The sequence below is a fragment of the Mauremys mutica genome, chromosome 5 (genome assembly GCF_020497125.1).
Source record: "Mauremys mutica isolate MM-2020 ecotype Southern chromosome 5, ASM2049712v1, whole genome shotgun sequence".
NCBI lineage: Eukaryota > Metazoa > Chordata > Testudines > Geoemydidae > Mauremys > Mauremys mutica.
In genome coordinates, this window is record NC_059076.1 from 45,492,066 (window position 1) to 45,515,416 (window position 23,351).

The following is a 23,351-nucleotide window of genomic DNA, read 5'->3' on the forward strand; positions in this document are numbered from 1 at the left end:
CCCTAGGTGAGTCCCTCTACTCAGCACTGTATCTGAGGAGAGGCTGCCTCTCTGGCTCTGCTTTCTTACAGAGTCATACATGTAAAACTCTTCAGCTAATGTACTCACGGTTTTTGGAATCTCTCAGCTGGCTGGCTGTAGACATTAGCCTCAAAGATGTCCCTTTAATGGCCCTCTGAGTGGTTACCTCAGTTGCCAGTAACCTTTAATAAGCAGCCACGAGCCCCTTTCACAACAACAATAATAACCATCACCACTTTGGGATATGAGATGCTGCTTCTGGATCACACATGAGGAGATGCTGCCCTTATTCCTGAGTATATGTGGCTGAGCTACTAAGTAATAGTGACCTTAAAATAATTACATTTGACTTCCTTGCAGGGAGGGATGACAAGTGATGGTATTGAGACATTGGAGCCTGGGCTACACTATGAAGCTTTACCAGTAAGACTTGCCTTTTGGGGGCATATCTTTGCATGTATCGAGACACAATTTTGCATCCTGTCAGTAAAACCCTCTTACTCTGTCAGTCAAATTAAACCACCTCCCCAAACGACATAAGCCCTGTACCAGCACTGTTCTGTTGGTTCGTTGCCTGTGTTGACATTGCATTACCTCATCCAATATAAACCATCCTCTAGTAACAATCACACAGTGCCCCTGCCCAGTGACAGTGACAGCTGTAGTCCAGTTTTGAACTCTGCTGCCCAGGGCTCACAGCATGTGGGTAGGCTGGTGCTACAGGGTTTCCCTAGCGATTCCAAACACAGGGGCTAGGGGCCTTGTTGTGGCCTGCCAGACCAGAAGCCTGCCGCCCACTGAAACATCCCCAGCCTGTTTTGGAAATTCTTCTCTTCCTACGAGCTCACCTTTGTGAGCACACCTGTGCTAGCCCTGTGCACAGGCACGCCACCAGACGGAGCTGCGGCTAAGAAAACTTCAGGCAAGCCTCATGCTGCAGCCTGGGTCAAGAGAGGAATTCTGGACTTCCTCAGCCTGAGGGAATAAGGGGCAGCGCAAGCCCAGCTGCAGAATTGCCATAGGAATAAAGATGTTTGTTCTGGCATTACAAAGAAGAAACTAAAGGTGGGGTACGCCAGGGATGAGGAGCAATGCCAGGAAAGGGGGAAGGAACTATAGCAGTCCTATCAAAAGGCAATGGAGGTTTCCTGATCCACCTTCTGATATTATTATGGTGCTGGTTGCCATACTGCATAGGGATCCCCCACAACCACCCTATGAGCGACAGTGGACTGATATCCAGAGGCAGGAACCTCCAGTAGCTCACAGCAATGAAGAACTCATTGAGGAAGGGGAATACAAAGGATGCTGACCCCATGGAAAGCCAGGCGCTCTTCAACAGCCAGCCAAACCCAACCCAGACAAGGCCCAAAGTGGAACCCACTGATGAAGGGGAAAGGAGCTCAGGTAAAAGAATTAATTCATGCTGCTTTTTAAAAAAAAATGTGTTCATAGGCCCCAAAATTCCCCTCTCCTTTTTTTTTTTCCTGCCCTCTTCTCCCACATGCATGCTTCTGTCAGGGCAGGGAGATAGAATGTCTAGCAACATAAGTCGATGTATTCTTGTAAACAGAACAAAAAATGTGTTCAAACCTGTATGTAAGCATTAAAATAAAATAATCGAAAATTTAAAATAATCCTTGTAAGCAATCCAGTAAGTGGTAATTAATAGTACATATTTTTTATGACTAAAATTGTAAAGCAAACATATAATGAAAACATAAAAACACGGTGCTTTGTTTTTCCAGGCTGAGAGTCCAAGTCCAAAACAAATTACTTGCATTCTGATCTTGGATTCAGGGGTAGAAATGACTTTTTGCTTGCTCAGGGGGGTTAGCTTTGAACAGGTTTGCGGAACTAGGCAGTGATGACCCTTCTTTTTCAGAGTTTTAGGTTGACCTTGACAAGAATATCCCTTTTGTCCTCTGGCACAGTCTAGATAAAGTTGTCTAGCACATATTTGTTAAGCTCTGACCGAACATTTCTCGGAAAGGCTTCCTTGTTCCTCATGCTGCAGTAGGGCATCTTCCCAAACTGCTCTCAGTGAGTTCTAGTGGCACTGTCACTATGAGGAAACCAGCAACATACAGGCCAGGTGACCTCAAGCAGTTGCCTTCTCTGGGCCTTTGGCACCCTCAGGAGTGATATCTCAGCCAGGTTCACTGCTGCCTTTTATAAGTTTCACAATATTTACTGTACTATCCCTACATCAGACACAGGACAATCCATCGTCACCCCTGTACTACAAGTTTTGAAATATACCCTCATATACTCACCATGCTAGGAGCTGCTGATGTGATTGTTTTCCCTTCCCTTTCTCATCTATCTGCTACACCTTCTACCAAGTTTGGCTTTCCCCTTGCCTTTGTTATCCCCTTTTATGGCTAGCTCTGCTGAGTGCCTCTGGAGGAAGCCCTATGACCATGCCTCACTGTAAATTGTCTTTAACAAGCAACAGGAAGCTGAAACAATTCTACTTTTCTCTGATATACTCACACGCCTCTATCCCTTGAGAATTCCTTCATTTATCACACCCTACGTCTTCCTCTCTGACATGCGCTGTTGTTGCCTCTATTCCCAGGATTTTGCCAATTATTTTAAAGTTAGGACTGACATATATGTGGCACAAGGACTCACTTCCCTCTTTCTCATCTCTATTATCCCTTTATCTGACTTATGTGAGCCTCTCACCACACAACCCATCCACTTGGCCCCATCCCCTCCCATGTGCTGTCTTTTGTTACTTAACTTCTCAACTTCATTTCACCTGGCTTCTTTGCTTTTACTTTAATAAAAACACTTAACCACACTTGCTTCTCCAGCTTCCATCATAATTCCCTCCTCCATTTTACCACTGTGCTCCTTGCCCTTGATTCTGTCTTCTCCAATTCACTCCCTGATTAGTTTCATTCTGGCCTCAGAAAGTGTCCTAACCAGAACTGTATTGGTTCAGTTCCAACACCATTGCAGTGTCAGTCCAGGTCCTTTTAGACTTTATCTGTCTCTGTTTGCACTTCCCCAAGCAAATCTTGGGAGACCTATTTCTTACCTTTAAGAGAGATCAAAAACTGACATAGCTGAAAGCATTATAATCTTATTGGAACAGGTGCTCCATAACGTGTATATAATTAAATACTCATATTGTGTAACTCTGAAATACCTCACACAAGTGTCTATACCCTCCTTTTTCCAAAAGGCGAAAGCAACTATCCATTGTAGATGGGGGTAGCTAGTTGCTGTTCATGATGATGGGCCCTAAAGAAGAGGATTTTTTTTTTAAACAAAGAACAAGCTGACTTGCCACCAATCCCAGAGCATATGTATAACTATGTGGTATCGCTCACTCTGTTTCAGTTACAAAGGGCAAGTGATTTTGTATGAGAAAGGGAAGTGAGCATATACCCGCATACCAATGATTCAAGCATTAGCTACCCAGAATCTCACCTAGTCTTGATTCAGAACACCAAGACAGATTTGTCAGTGTCATTGATACAGGGTGTGCTTCTCCTGGAAAAGCAGGCCAGCACATCCCTTCCCCAAGTATTGGCTACTTAAGGCAGGCAATAGGGCAAGCATGGCCTGACACCAGTTCAGTGAAGAACAAGGGAATTGTGGGAGTTGTAGTTCCCTGAAGGATGCATGGAAATTGTAGGCTGGGAAACAATGCATCATGGGAGAGGGGAAAAAGTATAAGAAGCTTGGTTTACTACCGGTGAGCTTTTTGGTGTGGAACTTGTAATATGTGGTAACTAAGCAGCTATTATCTCAATGCTCCTCTGCTGGATATGAGTGAGGAAAAAGCAGCTAGAAGGCACAGGCAAGTGGGATTAGAAGGTGAGGAGAGGGGGCCCCAGTCATGCCCTGTTAGATACTTCCATCCACCCAGCTCCCACCACTCAAACCACCCTGCATAGCTGCCTCTAAACATTTCCCCAGAACACACAAAATGCCTTGGCTATTACCCCCCAAACCCCACTGTCCCCCAGCATTTTCCCTACCTTGCTGGACACTCTCACAAAGCTAGCTCTTTTCAAGACACCTCTGCAAATGGAGCTACCCCTAGCTTCTGATATCCCCACCTCTCCCAGAACTGTACCCTTCGCCACTGAGCTTCCGTCCCACTTCCATCCAGATACCTCTACCCCCACAACACCTCGACAGCCCCATGTCATTCACCCAAACACAGCAGCCCAGACTCTTGCTCACCTCCCTCATGCCAACACTTGCCTACTCCCCAGACACCCTTGAATACCTACCCACCCAGCCCCAGCTTGCCAGGTTTTGCAAAGCTGCAGATCCAACCCCCTGTACTACCTGGAGCCAGATATATGGACCTTAAGATGAAGTTTATAGTTATATACAAATTATGTGTATGTATGCAAATTATTGAATGAACTAATTTGAGTATTTGTAAACTACTTATATAAAACATCCCATGGAGTTGTGCAAAACTTGGCAACTATAGGGGTAAAGCTCAGGAAGAAATTGTTTAAACTGGGGATGGCTGAAGATGATTTTGGGTTGGGCGTTTTTGTTTATCCCAAAAGAGGGCTCTTATTGGGTTTGACTGGCCTCCAAATCAATTTACCAGCCCAGGAAGGCCATTGTTGAGGCAGAACTGGGCCAGCAGCTGTGTACCATCCTGACATTAGGTAAAGTGCTTTTATAGTCACAAAATGAAATGTGAACCCTTACAGGAGAGACTTTTTAAAACTTAAAACTAATCTTGAGGTGACAGATGGCTGAAGTCTATTCACAATGGATTTGTAAAAGGTTTGTGCAGCTCAGTACAAGTCAATGAAGGCATTTCGCTGTGAAGATGTTTGAATAAGTTTAGAATTGAGGTACTTGTATCATTTGAATACTATTTACTCACCTCAAGTGGGGCAAGAGGAGTTCAGCTCATTTTGCTGAGTCAGATCAGGTAGAATTTATAAGTGAAGAGGATGACTGAAGAAGGCATAATGTGGGGCTCCAATAGTCATTAACAAAGTGGTAACTTTTAAGACAAATCCCCATTTTGTTGCTTCAAAATCAGTTTTTATAGCCAGACTATAACATGGAACACTTCTATAGAGATGTTCATCTCACTATTTAACCCTCAAATGTTCTATGAAATTTTATAATTATTTTACATATCTGCAAACTGAGGCAGAGAGGTGAAATCACAGAGAAAGTCTGTGTTAGAACCAAGAGTAGAATTCCAGAGTTGCTGGCTTTGATTCCTATGTTCCAGCCCCTGGACCATACCTTTTCATCAGAGAAACAGCATTTATCTTCTTATAAATTGCAGATTGTCTCTTTAATTACAGTGAATAAAATGGTTTTCTTCTGAAATGTGTTATTTTTTTTAAATGAGCTTAATTAATTCATTTCCACTGACAGGATGGGAACTTAGATATAGGCTTGGCAGAATCTTTTTTTATATATATAATTTACAGATAATATTGATGTTTCCTTTTAATCTTTTTTTTTTTTAAAGATTTTTATCAGTTTACATTTTCACCTTTGAGGGAAATTATGGGGAGGTCTGTCAGATAATAACGGGTTGGCCAATACTTACTTATTTAATGACAGTAGAAGTTGAGATTCAAAAAGTTAAAGCTTTATAACCATTAAAATACAATGGTCAAAATGTCAAAATATACACAGTAAATATCCTTTAATCAAATTCAAATAAGTTCTCAAGAAGCATTTTTCTTACTTTGCCTGTCTGTAAATTTCAGTTATCAATGGAAATATTTTTAATTGTTTTGTTTGTGTACAGTGAAATCAACGTTTATTGCCATATACCAATAAAAAACAGAATCCTTCTAACCTTACTTATATAGCCATTGGCATTCAGACTGTGTTTTGATAGTTAACATACTATTTAATGTCTAGAAATATAAATAAATCAATCTTTTCTTTTCAAACATTAACATGAAGATGGCAGGAGGAGTCAAAGAACTGCATGCCACAGAAAGGTGTCTAAAAAAATGTAAAATGTTCAATAGTGTTTAATACTAGTGCTAAATGTAATTTTAGATGCCCTGAACTTGGATCAGTGAAGCCAGTCAGTGGAAGGAGGATCAGGTCCATAATGACTACTCTTTAATCAGGACCTGATCTTGCAAGGTACTGAGAACGCTCAACTCTTAGTCTTTAAGTAGGAATTGTGGGGCATTCACAAAATTGGGGCTATCAGTCCCTACTTAAGCAAAAACCCCATCAAAGTCAGCTCTACATATTATGCCCATATTTTTTCATTCAAATGAAGTGATTCATGCCCAATTAAAAGTGATCCAAGATCTTAAATCATAACACTATACGACTCTATAAAAATAATGATATAAATAGGTATGAGTCAGAGCAACTGTTAAAAAGTGATTGGCTCAGCCCTGTACTTAGAAAGTATTTGGGGCATTATTAATCATTTGGAAGAAGTACAATGAATGGCACAGAAAGAGATACAAAAATAAACCACAATAAATGTGGGGTTTAACTGCTCTCTAGTGGATTGGTGAGTAGTATCATCAGTATAAGCAGGATCTACATTCAAAAAAAGTAATCTCTCAGACATTCTGACATGAAGAAACAGAATCAAGTACTTCCTACACATCTGAGCTCAGCTGCTGCTTCTCTCTGGCTATCTCTCCCATCTCAATTTCACTGAATTACAGAAAGGCTAAGTCTGAGCAGCAGAACATAAATGTAACTTTTAAAAAATGCTCTTACCGTGTGCTGTGGTGAACAGTATTTTGTTATATATTCAGCACATCTATATGGGCCAATGTTTACCTTACCTTCATGTTGGAAAATCAGTGTGTGTTATAACTTTCTGCTTTGGAAAAAAATTGTTAAAAGTTGTTCTTGAAAATACAGTACTGATCTTCTTAAGCTAATACCTTAGGGAAAGGGCACAGAGAGATAAACATCTACTGCTTCTTTGGTATATGTATTTCATCAGAAAAATAACCTGAACATACATAAAAAAGGCCAGATCTTGCAGAGCCTACTTAGAAAATAACTGTTATTGATTTAAATGGGAGCAGGGTCAGGTAAAGACAGTGTGTCCAAACATAAACCCACATGTGCGTAGGTCTTAGTACTGCAGTGAGAGTAGGGTTGTCATGAACTATACAAGGTAGAGAGGGTCATGTTTTGAGCTTCAGCTATGGAGTGCTTAGGACAGTTCTGGGGAAAGGCTGTGAGAAGATGCCAGTTTCCCCCAATCCCTTTCCTTAGTCCTCGTAAAGGCTGCTCAGATCTGTACTGGCTACTAGCTGTCCACAGCGGTCTTTCTAGCAGCCAAGGATTGATGGGGCATAGGGACTCCAACTAAACCACCCCAGGAGGTAGTGTAGGAGCTGCTGAAGTGGCTCTATGGCATCCAAGATTTACTCTTGAAACCTCAAGTAGGTAAGTAAGCCAGATTTAGGGCTGCTTTTCATTACAGTAGCAGCACAAAACTGCTGCAGCACAGCTGAAGTTCTAGCCCATAGGTCTAACAAAATCTCCAACAAAATGTATCTACCTTATTCTGGTAGTCCATATTGGCCCCGATTGAGGTTGGAGGCCCTCATTGTTCTAGGCATTGCAACGAATGCCTTATAAAAAAGATTTTCTACCCTAACAAATTTAAAATGTAAATAGACAAGACAGACAAAGGAAACAGTATTATCCCTATTTTACAGATGAGGAACAAAGAAATTAAGTGACTTCCCAAAGATCAAGGCAATCTGTGGTACAGCCAATAACTGAACACACCTTCCTCTGCAGCATGGGGCACGGGTCACTTGCTGGAGGATTCTCTGCAGCTTGAGGTCTTCAAACCACAATTTGAGGACTTCAGTAACTCAGACATAGGTTAGGGGTTTGTTATAGACGTGGATGGGTGAGATTCTGTGGCCTGCATTGTGCAGGAGGTTAGACTAGATAATCATAATGGTCCCTTCTGACCTTAAAGTCTATGAGTCTATGAGTTCTGGTTCAGTGCTTTCATCATAGGATCAACCTTTCTCTCTAACTGAAAGCTTTGTACTCAAACCCAATGTATATCACTGGACAGCACCGTGGACAGCTCACAACCTGATAGATGTTAAGGTCTTCTTCGAAAACGATGGACGAACATCATATCACTGGAACAGTGATACCAATACAAAGTAGTCCTTATTATACATGTCCAGCAGAAAATGTTAAACTTGAATCCTCACAGCATTCTTCTGTTATGCTAGCCCCATTTTACAGATGGGAAAAGCAAGTCACAGAGGGTATGTCTACATTATCTCTGGGAGTATGCTTCCCAGCCTGGGTAGACAGATTTTTTGCCAGCTCTGTTTGAGCTAATACGCTAATATAGCAGTGTGGACATTGCAGCAGGGGCAGCATCTTAGGCCAGCCCTCTGAGTCCAAGCTCACCTGATCTCCTGGGTCCAAGTTTGGGTGGCCAGCCTGAGCCACTGCTCATGATGCAATGTTCACACTGCTATTTTAGCATGCTAGCTTGAGGAGAACTGAGAGGTGTACACACAACTGTAGTGTAGACTACTGAATAGGTTAAGTGACTTGCCCAAAGTTACATGCCTAGTGAGTCAGCGGCAGAGTTCTTAACTCCCAGTGTCAGGTTAACTCTTGCAGAACATGCTGTGCTTGTATTAGTAAGAAGCAGGGTATTTCTGGTAATATTGTAAGGAAGGTTTGATTAAGAGGCTTTCAAATACACCATCATGTAAATAAGACAGCCAGATTTTTCTCTGCGGGATGTAATTTGACTGTGAAGAGCATTCATCCAGCATGGAAAATTTTATCCGAAACAGTTAAAACTTGGCAAAATTATAAGCAAATGAAAACAATGTTTTTACAATGGAACGTGTTGGGTAACCTTAACTATAGATGTTGCTGCCTGGTCTGCATATAAGGTTATTAAGGTGCAGTAATAGTTGCACCATAGTTAAGGTTGCATTACAGTATTCAGTTTTACAAGGCACTCTAAACCTTTATTTTGTAAAAATCTTACTGAAATGGCAAATCCCAAACGACAGATTATAAACTTTGAGCACTGTTTCAATTTTTCATTGTGGTTTTATGAAAAATTGAATCAAAATAATAATGTAGGTTCAGTGCTTTTGGTGTTTTAACCACTCCCCTTCACACACACAGGATTGTCTCAGTTTTTTGCAAGAAATTTCAGAACTCTCCTGCATCAGTCCTTTGGCCCCATTATTGCTCTTCATGTGTTGATTCTTTGAATATCATTTACACAGATGTAGTGTTTGCCTATAGCAGGGGTGGCCAGCCTGTGGCTCCGGAAGTTAATATGCGGCTCCTTGGATAGACACCAACTGCAGGGCTGGAGCTACAGGTGCCAACTTTCCAATGTGCTGGGGAGTGCTCACTGCTCAACCCCTGGCTCTGCCACAGGGCCTATCCGCACTCCACCCCTTCCTGCCTCCTCCCCTGAGCCTGCTGTGCCCTCACTCCTCCCCTCCACCCAGAGCCTCCTGCACACCACGAAACAGCTGATTGGGAGGTATGGGGACAGAGGGGAAGGCACTGATTGGAGGGGCTACTGGTGGGTGGGAGACGCTGGGAGATGGGGGTAGAAGCTGCTGGGGGGCTGCTGATATATTACTGTGGCTCTTTGGCAATGTACATTGGTAAATTCTGACTCCTTCTCAGACTCAGGTTGGCCACCCCTGGCCTATAGAGTATTTTACAACTTTGTAGCCTTAACGGAAAATGTGTGCCAAAGCAAACCCACCAAATTTTAATTTGATGACAAAACTGCCACATCACAAAAGAGGGACTGAAGCTACAGCTTGTCTACACAGGGACATTCAAGAAAGTTACACCAAATCAAATAAAAGGGGTGAAGTTAATGTACATAAATTAAAGCACATTTAACCCACTGTGGAAGCTATCATTCAGGAGTAAAGTGGTCTTAGTTTGCTTTAGCTTAACCCTCAAGCTGTAGCAAACTACTTTACTCCTGAGGTTAAGGCCTGGTCTACACTATAAAGTTAGGTCAACATAAGTCACCTTGCATCAATCTAGGTCTGTGCATGGGTCTACACTCACATTGACTCCCACCAATGTAAGCACTCCATTACAGCAAGGCAGTAACACCACCTCCCCAAGTGGCATTGAGCTATGCAAGTATAGACGCTGCATGACTTATGGCAATCTTAACAGTCCTCCAGCTGCTGTCCCACAATGCCCTACACTCACTGCTCTGGTCACAATTGTTAACTCCACTGGCCAGTAGTCACAGAGACTGGAAGCCACCCGACCCCTTTTAAAAAAAAACCCACGTATTTTTGAAAAGCCTTTTTCTGATTGCCCATCTTGGCGAGCACACCTAGCATCTCTCCCTTTTTGTGTGCAACTGCCCAAGCAACCATGCTGGCCACATGCTCCAGATGTGCTCCTGCCTGGAGTAGACAGGAGATATTTGCCCTCCTTGGCCAGTGGGGAGAAGAAGAGGCTGTGTAGGCACAGCTAGGGAGCAGTCAGAGAAAAGTGGACAGCTATGAGCAGATTTCACCAGCGATGTAGGTTAAGGGGTACAACAGAGATCAACAGCAGTGATGTGTGAAAGCAAAGGAACTGTAGCAGGCATACCAGAAGGCCAGAGAGACCAAAGTCAATCTGGTGCCAATCTGCAGACCTACCACTTTTACAATTCTCTGCATGCCATTCTTGGAAAAGAGCCCACCAGCACCCTGCAGACTACTGTGGATATCTCCAAGGAGTTCAAGACTTAGACTCATGCCATGAATTGCAAGGAGGAGAGTGGAGCACATGCAGCCTAGGGGAAGGGGAGGGGTCCAGCTACGCTGCAAGTCAGGACCCGTTCAAGGCTCCACAGCAGTCTAGCCAGTCCAGGTAGCCAAGCACATGCAAGCCTGATGCAGAGGAAGGAACCTCGGGTAAGTGTTTGAATGAATTTTCCATTACAGTGGTTAAATGTACTGATGGCGCTCAACCCCAACTTTGCAGGACATTAGTATTGAATTTTTACTGTTTTACTCGTAGTAGAAGTAATGGTACAACAAACAGAGGTAGAGCTGTTATCTAATTTTCATTCCCCAGTAAGGTTAAGCGGGTGGCATCCAAGCAGAGTAGTTTGTTTATGTATATAGGGATGTCCCTTGAATCCTCCTGAGAGGTCTTGATTAAGCTTTCATGGAGGTACTCTGCAATCCTCTCCTGAAGGTTTTGAGGGGTATCAACATGAATACTTCCTCCCCAGTAGGAAACTTTCCCATCCCAGTCTATGATGACTTCAACAGTAAACAGACTAGCAGCATATGGGCCTGAGTGGCTTTGAGATGCCCGCAGCAGCCGTGCTTTCTGTGCCTTTGTTACCATCAGCAAGATATCAGCTAAAATCACCACCACCATGGAAAACAGTGCCAGTACTCAATGCCAATGCCCTGCACTTGTACACATGGAAATAGGGGCTGAAATTTTATTATTAAATGTGGCCAAACAATTCCTACCTCATTCCACCCTCCACCCCCATCTTCACCCCCACCTCCCACACACATGCACATGCCCCTGCTGCGCTATACCCATGGCTGGCATCGGAGAGCCGTGCTGTACAGAGGAGCTGAAATGCCAATAGACATGTCTTGTTTAAAACTTTAAGGATGCAAGGGAAGGGAGTTCTGAAACTTAAATTTCACCTTCTGTTGTGAATATAAATATGATACCTCTGTGTGTTTTACCTGTAGCTGCTGCTGTTCTGGTCTTGAGGGTCCCCTCATCGCACCTGGGGAACGCCTGACCATGATAAGGAGGAGAAAGAAGAGGACATGGGAGGATATGCTCACTGAGATCCTGCAAGCCAGTGTTGCATCAGATTGTGAACAGAGTGCTTGGAGGGTTAATATTGAAAGAAAGAGTGGACAAGAGAAAGGACCAGGAGTCCCAGCAGAAAAAGGAGAAGGAGATGCACCAGGACATAATGGGGCTTCTCTGGCAGAAAAAAACAGATTCTGCAGACTCTTGTTGATATACAGGTCTAACAATCACAGGCTCACTTCCATTTGCAGTCAATGGAGAGCTCCATTTTAGCACCTCCCTACGCCCTCCAACATTTCACATGGTATCAGGGGTAGCATCCTTACCACTCCACACGGGGCTCCAGTCAGGACAATTACAGCTTCACATACATTGACCTATGAAAGCCACAGTTGCTATATATGTAGCCAAAATGGACTGAAATGGACAGAAATGTCCTTTCCCCTGGTTAAGTGCTGTTCCATTAATTTACTTCAGAAGTTTTTATTGTATTTGTTTTCCAATTGCACATCGTTTTTTGCACTGGTTTTGGTAGGCAATACAATTCTATGTTTTGGAAATGAATTAATCTGTATTACTTCAGCAAGCATGCTGCATAACGCTTAGCAGTACTGAAAGCACCCACTACTTGCTAATGTACAGGATGGCAGAACTCAAAGGATCAGTGACAAACAGTGTAATAATTATAAATGTACAGCAAACACCAAAAATGTAATGGGTACATGAACAGGCAGTGCTGAATATACAGCACACACCACCACACAATTCCTAATAGCATGGGGTGGCGGGTATCGTAGGAAGGGGCTGTGCCTCCCCAAGCAGCCTAGTGTGGGCCTGCCCGTGCTCTGCCCCAAGGCCAGGCCCCCTCCTGCGGTTCCCAGCACTCTAGCTGGACCAGGCTGGCTGGCCTGCCACCTGCAGGGACTCAGAACAGCTGGCGCTGTGGCTGCGCTGCCCGAAGCATCGGGATTGGGGACAATCTGGCTGCCCTGAGCACTGGGGCTGGGGGTGCTGCCACCCAGCGCACCAGGGCTGGCCATGCCACCCGTCCAACCAGAGCACCAGGGCTGGCCACGCTTCCCGGAGCACTGGTGCTGGCTGTGGCACCCAGCTACCTAGAGCACGAGGTAGTGCTACCTGGAGCACCCGGGCTGGGGCCTCGGCCCCCGCCCTGGCTGCCCAGCGCTGGGGCTGGGGGCTGTGGAGGGGGTGCTCTGGGTTCCTGTGGGGGAGGAGGGAAGAAAGGGGAGGGGCAGGGGCTAGCCTCCCCCAGTGGCTGGGTCACCGGCCACCCATGCCTAACAGGCTCCAAAGCTGAAGGGACAGATAGAGCACAGTCCACCACACCATAATGCAGTCGCTGACGGTTAAAGGCTCGGTCCCCCAGAATCACTGTTAGTATTTCAACGTCAGTAATGGCAATCTACCAGTAGGGAAAGAATGTTGCAGGTTTCTGAACACTCCTGTATTCTTAAAGATGTGAGCATCAGATACCCATCCCAACACTGATGTCAGTGAAGGATCCCTGGTGATCAACCAATGCTTGCATAACCATAGAACAGTAGCCCTTTCAGGTGATGTGTTCTGTTGCAAGGTGGGTTGATACCAAAATTGGGTTATGTGTGCTATCGCCCCACAACAGTTCAGGAACCCCATTGCATCAAATCCATCCACTATGTTCTGTGTATTACTGAGAGTCACATTCCCGTGCAGCAGGGGATGATCAATGGCCCTGCACACTTGCATGACAATGGCTCCCCTGTGATGGGGTGTAACAGATCCTTTGAGGCCCCCTGCTGGTCCTACCACACTACACCCCAGGAAAGATCAGTAGAGGTGGGCCCTCCAGACTGCATAGAGAGGCTGCAGGGAAGCAGCCAGTCAGAGCCCAACAGGTTTATATAAAAGGAGCTGCTGGGAGTAATGATGGTGTTCCAGGCTGATAACTGTGTGTTAAGCAAGACTTTAGCTCTGATGTAAGGGTGAAGTTGAAGGTGCTGGGACTAAGAGGGGAAGTGCCCAAGGAAAACAAAGCAGCAGATAGTTAAAGGGAACTTATAGGGTCCCTCCTACCTTATAGAGTTCCTGAGTTGGGACCTGGAGTAGTGGAGTGCACCCGCCACACACACAGATGGAGTGGCCTAAGCCCAGAGAAGGGAACAGAAGACCCTGAAGAGGGTCAGTGTTTAGATGAACTGGAAGGGGATGGAACTGAACTAGTGACTCAGCTGGAGAGCTGGTGTCAGGAAAGCTCACTATGGAGTGAGGAGTCATCAGGGAGGGGCCCTGGGGCACTGCTTCAGAACAGGTACCATTGGACGCTAGCCCAGGAGGCCCTGATAGACCCTGATAGACTGATTGAGAACCAAGCCCAGAGACAGGGCCATGGACCAAGATGTTGCAGAGGACAGTGTGAGAGGCCCTATTGGACTTGTACCTTGGAATGTGTCTGTTTGTTTGTACACCTACAGCCTGTGGTTGACTCAGCAGAGGGCCAAGTCACTGAAAACCTGCTCGAGAAGTTTAACCATCAACAGGGGTCACCGCAAGCAGAGCAAAGTTGAGAGAGTGCAGATGCAGACACACCTGCTGGCCGGGGTGCTCATGTGAGGTGAGTAGCCCTACTGCACACCCATTGTTAATTTTCCGGCTCCAAAATGATTTCCCACTGATGTTGCAAGCTTCCAGAGTGCCATCACCACTCGCTTCGCAACTGGCAGCACAGCTCTCATCTTGATGTCCCTGTGTTAGAGGGCTGGGATGAGCAGATCCAAGAATGTGGCCTTGCATAGCTGAAAGTTCTGCAGCCACTGCTCATTATACCAAACCTACATTATGATGCAATCCCACCAGTCTGCGCTTGTTTCTTAGGCCTAGGAGCAGCACTCCACCATTTACAGCTGCTCTGTGACTGCTACCCACAACCTTGAAGTGCTTCCACTATGTTCCACAGCAATCAGTCCTCCATGAAAGGGTCATGTCCCCCATTTCTGTGATTCTTCTTTTGACCCTGCAGATACTGGCGTATCATACGTCCTGTGTTTGCAATGCTGATGACAGTAGTGAGATGGCAGACAGCAAAAAGTGCTGTGCAGGTTTGTGGGCTTTTTTTTTAAAAAGGGGTGGAAATTATGGGATATAGATGGTACTATGGATGGGAAATGTTACAAGATGGGAACTTGACCCCTTGTGCCCAGGCTCCCCTTCATGGCTCGTTTCTGCCCATTGTGCATTGCCAGAATTTCCCAAAGTACAGTGCCCCGCCAATGGTGAGTTGTACCACACTGTGCATGGACACAAGCACTCATGATGAATACAAGCATAGCCAACAGAAGGAGCCAAATATGCACCTCTGCATGAGTGATATACTAACTGCAGCAACTTTATTCTGGCCTATCTTGCATCAACCAAAGTTTGTAGTGTAGACACAGGCCATGTCTGTTGCCGGAGCCTCTTAGTGTAGATGCCGTATATGCTGACAGAAGGAGTTTTTCTGCTGGTGTAGGAACACTACCTCCCTGAATGGCATTGTCTATGCTGACAGAAGCACTCTTTCTGCTGGCATAGCTGACTCTACAGTGGGGGTTTTGTCAGGACAGCTATGCCGGGGATGGGGGGTTCACACCCCTGAGTGACATAGTTATGCCAGTATGTTTTAATTATGGGCCAAGCCTCTGAAAGTTTCCACAATGGGGTTAAAAATGTTCTAATTTACATGCATTATCATCACACATTTAAGACAAATCAACTGAACTTTCCTGAGTGTCCTTGTATAGACACAGACTTATCAAATGCCCCAGTAGCCTACAGTTAAGTTCCCTGAACTGTGAAAGAGGAGACCAGAAATTCAAATTCCTGGGCAATACCCTATGCTCATCAACTACAGACATGAATCCCAACCTGAAAAATCAGTTAAGGAAGAGTGTCTACATTTTTTTAAATAAGTGAGCATAGGCCTTAAGCAATGTCACCCCTCGTTCAGAAGTCAGGTTTCTAAACATGATGAACCCCAAGCTTATTCACTGCACCACACTGCCTTTCAGAGTGACTAAACCAGTTTGGATAATCCAATCTCTAACCACAATAAACAACACTCCTTTCCAGGGATCAGGGATGGGCTCCAGGATTCCTGATCACCAATATTCTTCTGCTGACTAATAACTAGTTATGTAGTCCACTGGGAAAGTGTGTGCCAAGTCCTTCTCTAATGGCTGGTTTAGAAAGGACATAGTGATTACTCGTGTAGCTCAAGTGACAAGGACCCGAGATAGGTACCTGAAGACTCTGGGGTTTTAAACTGTTCTTGGTTAATGTGTGGGGTGAGTGACATGGTTGTACATGATTCTCACAGTGGGGAAAAAACCACTTTATCCTAGGATTTTAAGTATAGAACCTGCTTTAATCTGTATACTATTAAGTGAAATGTGCATTTGGTGACTCAAACATTTGCCACACCTTTTGCCTGGATAACCCAGTTGCTAATGTGTGTGTTGTCCCCTGTGTGCCGCATCCACAGAGGCTGAGTCTGTGATAACTCTCAGCTTGTGTGTTCAGGTCTTTTTAGCACAAGCTGTACAGACTCATGTGTTATAGCTGTGGAGCTCATGGGTTCAATCCAAATGGTATCTGTCACACATACAGGTGTCCCATATTGGTGGGTTTGAAGGTGAGGGGTATGCTTTACATTGGCAGGGAAGGAGGAGAACTATAGGCAGAGCTGCTGGTATAATGCAGTATGCTCACCCTGCAGCTACTTCTGGCTATATCCAATTTGGGGAAATCCATAACATGCCATGGAGCCGTTTCAGACTCCTTCACAGAAGTTCCCACCTGCTCACTGGTTACCTCATTACTACTGAACATGGAGGGCTGCTCTTGGTGTACTTACTTTCATAAGGGGGGTAAATTTTAACAACAAATTTACTGAGGTGCATCTTGAACATGTGCACTCTTCAGGGTTGACATAGGAGCAGCTTCAGCAGGACAGTTTCTCCTTCTGATTCCCATATAGATGCAGCTCATCTTTTCCTTGACAAAAATTACCTTTAGTGACAGTAAAGTTGCACCAGGACACACTCCATCCACCTGGGAACTTAAAAGCATGGAAAGGAGACATTAAGAGGACAGGCATATGCATTTCTTACCATCTTCATGTTGCTAACAACATGCTCGAATGCTTCATAAGGCTTTCACTTCCATCTTCAACAGATAGCCAAAGGTATCCCCAGCTTCATCAACTAGCAAATTCTTAACAGCAGTGCTAAGACAAAATAACCTCCCAGAGGCATGGAATGACAATCAGATGTGCTGATCATTTATATAATGATATAAAGTAAACCATACTCTTCTTAGCAACTGGTACTCCCTTGACTTCTGTGACTGTCATCTCCTGATTTGCTTCTTACTTCTCTAATTGCCCCTTCAGTGTGTTTTTTGGAGGAGGATCTACATCCACGTTCCAGCTTTCTGTAGGAATTCCATAGGGCTCTGTCTTGGTTCCTTTTCTCTTCTCTCTCTCTCTCCACCATAAATCTAGGTAATCTCATCTGCAAACACACATGCAGCTATCATCTCTATGCTGATGATGAACAGATGTACCTCACTATTTCACACCTCGCTTCTTCTGGCCAAACTAAAATCTCTGCCTGTTTCTGACATTTCCTTGTGGGTTTCTAGCCATCAGCTGAAGCTAAACATGGCTAAAACAGAGCTCCTAATCTTCCCTTCCAAGTACTCCTCTCACCTACTTATTTTTCTCAATCACTGTAGACAACAACAACATCCTGCCTGTTACTCAGGCCTGTAACCATGGTTTCATCTTCTACTCTGACTGCTCTCTAATCCTCACATCTGGGCTATGTCTAAATCTTCCTGATTCTTTCTGCATAACATCTCTAAGACATGGCCTTTGTTATCCATCCACACAGCTAAAACTCTTGTTCATGCTCTCGCAATCTTGTGTCTCGATTACTGCAATATCTTTTTCTCTGGCTTTGACAAATGCAGTTGTGCCTCACTCATCCATTCAGAATGCCCCCCGCAAAGATCATTGTCCTAGCCCTTTGCTTTGACCATATCACTCCCTCTCTTTGAATCCCTCCTCTGGCTTCCCCTTCTCTGTTGCATTAAACATAAGCTTTTTGTGTTCACTATCAAGGTCATTTGCAGTCAAGCCCCTCCCCCCATCTATCATTCTTTATCAAGCTATCTGCTCCCGTCCGATAGGCCTATGATGCCAGCTCCATCACTCATTAGTTAAATTTTCAAACAAGCACCTTTCTCCCATGCAGCCCCCTCAAACTTGGGAGGCACTCCCTATAAACTCTCATAGAGCTACCTCATTAGCCACCTTCATATCCCTCCTTTGCAATGATGCCTACGTAAAACTTGAGAGAAGTTAAGCAGTTACTGTGCTGAGACCACTGCTGATGCTGCTGACCAATGTCGTCTCATTGTTCACTTGTACTCCCATCTGTCAATATCCGTCTGTCGTCACCTATATTTATACTCCTTGAGGAAGGGACCATCTTTTTGTTCTCTGTTTGTACAGTGCCTAGAACAACGGTCTGTGATTAGGGCTCCTAGGCTGTAATGTAGTACAAATAAATAAGTTCATTGTTAAGCCAAAAGAAGGCTTAGAAAGATGCGTGAAAGATGCTACTTGTAGAAGTAAGGACAATAGACCATCGCTCTCTGTGTTTATCATGGAGGATGCCAGCAACTCCATAGTTAAGACTGTCTTACTGTTTTTTCTATCAATTAAATTTTTGGTCTCCACAGTATTCAAACCTAGCAAAAATGTTTTATATTAAAATGTTCATAATTTAAAAAAAAAATAGAAAGTCATAGTTTTCTCCTCAAAGAATTTGTTTCTTCTTCCAAGGGGCAGTCTTGTCTATGAAGAAATGTCAGTTTGAACTGTGCATAGGTCAAAATATATATGTGTATATTTTAAAACTAATATTTTCTATTTCCTTTTTGTCTAACTTCCTGTGTGCCGAGCCCAGGTTGTTTATTCTTCTGAATGATGCAATGGGTTAACGGACTGTTTGTGGGTTATCAGTAAGGAAATCTTAAGGTACAAGGACCATAACAGTACCTTATGTTTCACTTTGATTAAACTGGTAGAATTCCGTGTAAATGGAAATTTGTGAAGGCGTATAGCCTTCGTTCAGTTAAATGCAAGAACCAAGAGGATACAGTAGGAAGTAAATTAAAACAAAGAGCTTCTCATTCTGCTGAAAAACTCAAACATGCTGAAGTCTTCAAATTCAAAATTGAGTCTGTCTCACAAACAGAATATGCCTTCTAAAAAAGGGAAACTAGTAATCTTTTTTGGTGGGGGGCCGAGGAGAGGCATAGCAAGGTTGATATTTTGGGGTATAGTGAGGAGGCTTTTGCAGGTGGGGAAGGTTTCCCATCAAATTATTATAGCTTTGGAGAGATGGCTGGGATTACTTATTGGAATTACAGACCTCTATAATTGTCTTTTAACATACATCAAAGGTGCCTCGAATGGTGCTGTATTTGTTTTATAAACTTAAATAATATTGTTTTAAAGCAAACAGTTTTTAAAACAGTAGTTCATTTTTTTAAAATGTTTTACAGGCAATGGTAAACCCAACTGCTTTTTCAGAAACAAAAATGTTAGTGCATTGTGAAGCTTCCTCCTAACCTGTGAAGCCAAGAACAATGTAATGCATGTAGTATTGTTTATCTGCATTAGTACCAAGGGATATCATGCAGGATTAGGGTCCATTGTGCTTGGTATTATATAAACACACAGGAAAATGCAGTTCCTGCTTGAAGAGCTTGCAGACTAATTTAAGACAAGACATAATAAATGAGTAACCAACAGGAGGGAAGGAGCAGGACAGACAAGGGTGACTGTAATAGGATCACACAGCCAATTAAGCTTAGCAATTGCACTATGTGAGGATTCGGAATTACATATAGATATCTGCAATCCACTGACCATCATGCCTTATTAAATATATCTGGGATTTTTTTGTGTGTGTAACACAGCCAGATATACAAGAAGCAGATCCTCTTCAATCAGTGGGCCTGACTGGATTGTGGCTTATCTAAAATAGCTGTTCTTAAACAAATAAAAATAATAGTTGTCCCAAAAAAATAAAATAAAAAGGGGTATGGGGTAATTGGGGTAGTGAAACTTGTTTTCTGACAGGCCATAATCTGTGAGAAAAGTAAGTGCCTTTTAAATTCACAATTTTCTGAATATTATTTTTTCTCCAAAGATGCACTTAATTGCTACATTCATTGACTCTGAGGGTGGCTTGTGGCCAGTGAGAGTACAATTTTCACTGAAGGCTGCTTATATTGACGCCTACTTGTGTAGGCACACGGTTGACATACATAGGAGGCAGCAACACATTTTTTATATTTAATATGGGGCGATTCCTTGGTCTACTCCATATTCTGCACTACGTGGAGCACGTTCAGCATGCAATGATTGTAATGAGAGGAGTAAACCATCATAAAGAGAATCTGAAAAAAAACTGTAAAAGCTTTAATAGTCATCTTTTGCATGCTATTTATGATCATTACTTATTGGTTTACATTCCAGGATCTCACACTGACTCAACTGTAAGACCTAGGGCGAGTCTTTTCATCTCTCTGTACCTCAGTTTTCTCACCTATATCATACGTTGTTGGAGAAGGAGATTTGGCCGATGTGAGCACACAAACAACCTTAAGAGACAACAAACCAACTTCCAAAGTATACTTTTATTGCTAGTTTTTTGCTGGTATACAAGATGAAGGGTAAACTGCTAGGTTGCACGAATTTTTCTCTCAAGCTGATGTAACTGTTAAATCTGAGCAATCACATCTTGTGGATATACTGATACATCCTGTGGCCATAATATGTGTTTGACTATTTTTCCTATATTTACTTGTGATATAAATACTGTAAGATATACAGATACAAAAGGTAATGAGCATGAGAGAAATGATCAGAGAGAGAGAACTAGATAGAAATTAAATTCAGGCATAATCTCTGAAAATGTAAGGGGACTTTTAATATGGTTGACTTTCAGTAAACCTTGTGTAAAGGTTTCTGGCTAGAGTTGATGGCTTCATTATGTATCTCCTGGGGCATTTGTACCTCAAATGCTATTTATAGCTTTATGAAGCAGTGTGAACAAAATTCATTTGTCTCTAAAGCTTTGCATTTAGAGTACACCAACTATTGAGATGGGGTGATGAGCGTGATTAACAGGGCTTACATGTCCATCTTATCTCTACAGTACACAATATTAAAAGCCTTGACCGAGATTTAGACCTTCTGTCAGTCTCTACTCTCTGTAAACTTTGTCACCCCTAACCCTGAATTTGTACTTTCCTTCGTGTAGGCCAAAACTGCCTATTAATACCTCTATAATATTATCCACTGCCTCAGCTCGACTTCTTTGAAATCTTCATCCACATCTTCCACTCCTTCAACTCTCAGCATTTTTGACTCTAGTACATTGTAGAACACTACTTCCCAGCTACTGCAAAAGAAACATGACCACAACACTCTCAACCTGCTTAAACATCTCCATTAACTCTATTCATTTGAGAAAATAATTCAAAATTGCCTGCCTGGCTTTTAAAATCCTACATGTATTTTGTTCTTCAGTTACCTCTGTTCACCTAATATTAGCTGCCTCCATGCACTTTCATAATCTCACCATTTCTGGTGCAAGAGTTTTCTCTTCTGCATTTCAGGAAAGGCCTTTCTGTATATCTCGGTCTCATTGAGTCTCTATTTCAAAAAATCTCAGACAGAAGAATGTCCTCCCTTCCCTATACTTGTTAATTTTTCTCTTTTTGTTGCTGGAATTGATTTAACTCTGCAATTGCATTATTTCATTTTTAACGCACCAGGCAACAGTGTGTTCAAAAGATGTTACAGAATACAAAGTTGTAATGTACTGAAACAGGAAATAATTTCAGAATAGGATGATTCACCCTCTCTACAACCCCCAACTAAAAATAAAAAAAGATGATTCACTGTAGAAAGTCTAAATGAGGTTTCTCAAATTCATATGCTCACTGGATTATCATCTGAGAGGCAATTCTGTGGTTCGCATTCTGGCAATGTGGTATCATTTTACTTGAAAATGTCCTAGCAGATGTATTGATTCATCCTGGGAGGTGTTCTTTTATTTAATTGTTGGTTACTGAATACTATTTATATAATTTAGAGTCCTTTTTGTTAATTACACTTTCCCAGAGATAATTCAGAATATATCTTAACATTAAGAACACACCCTACAGTTAAAAATGTAGTAAGACATTTTAACTGGCTAATCCAAAATACATAGTATATGTGCAGTTATATTTTTCTCTATATATTTTCCACTGCTTAAACTTTATCTGATGGAATGAATTTTAAAATAAATGCTAAGAGAAACACATCTAAAACTGATAAAAGGAAATACTCTTGATACAATGCATAGTTAACTAGTGGAACTCATTGCCTCAAGATATCACTGAGGCCAAGAACTTAGCAAAATTAAAAAGGAATTAGACCTGTATATGGATAATGAGAACATCCACAGTAAAAGGACTTAAAGTGGGGGGGAGGTGGGGAAAGCATATAAAGTACCATGAGCGAGGCATAAGCCAACCACTGACTCATAAGGGTTAGGAAGAAACTTCCTATATAAACAGGTTATTCCATAAGTGTGTGTTTGGGGGTTTCTTTTATCCTCATCCAAAGCCATCTGATACTGGCCCCTGTCAGAGACAAGCTATTGGACCAGACCATTGGTCTGATCCCATATTGCAATATCTATGTTCCTATCTTTTATAATAAAAGATGTGACAATGTGGGAATCTTTGTAAATGTATGAATTCCAATTTGCAGGATTGCCAATCCCAAAAGTTCAAAAATCATGAGGCAGACCCCCAAAATCATGTTTCTGGTCTATCTCTTCATTTTGAATTTCCCTTACCCATTCCGTGTGTGTGTGTGACAATTAGTGTTGTCAACTCTCCCAAATTGATTGGGAAATGTTTTGGCCTGCTACAGGAGCTCTCACGCCAACACCTGTTCATCCTCTTACCCAGCAATGAATTCTGTCCCCACACCAGGTCTGCCTCTCAGTCACACCTGCCCCCCAATCTTTCCTGTCTCCCCATTTGCCTCCCATCAGTTCTGTTCCCTGAGCCTGAACTCTGTGCCTCCTACAGCTTCAGGGTCTCTTCATCCCTTCTCCCAGGCTTGGTGTTGCAGGGAGGGAGAGGGGAGTGGGGAGGAGCTGTTCCCCTTGCTCATGAGAGGGGAGGGGAAGGTGGGAGCAGAGCAACTCTGAGCTTCTGGGCTCTTTCTGCTCCCTCCTCCCCTCTTCCATCCTGTGAGAAGGAAGTCAGCTCCTTAGGGGAGGAAGAGAGAGTTCTGCCTGCCTGCCGGAGCAGCCCAAATTGGCTGCTATTCCCCTTGAAGGGCATTTTCCCTCAAGCATGCCCCTGCTCAAATCATGTAACATACAAAAAAAATAAATCACAAGAATTGGTAATAGGGAGTTTGATTT

At 43.1% G+C, this 23,351-nt stretch overlaps 1 long non-coding RNA gene across 1 annotated transcript; it reads left to right on the forward strand.

The window, feature by feature from the left end:
- The first annotated feature begins 688 nt into the window (after positions 1-688).
- Positions 689-22,243, forward strand: LOC123371553. The gene is made up of 3 exons (XR_006579839.1): positions 689-1,428; positions 14,280-14,419; positions 20,396-22,243. It is a non-coding gene; the product is annotated as an uncharacterized LOC123371553 (long non-coding RNA).
- Positions 22,244-23,351: the final 1,108 nt, after the last annotated feature.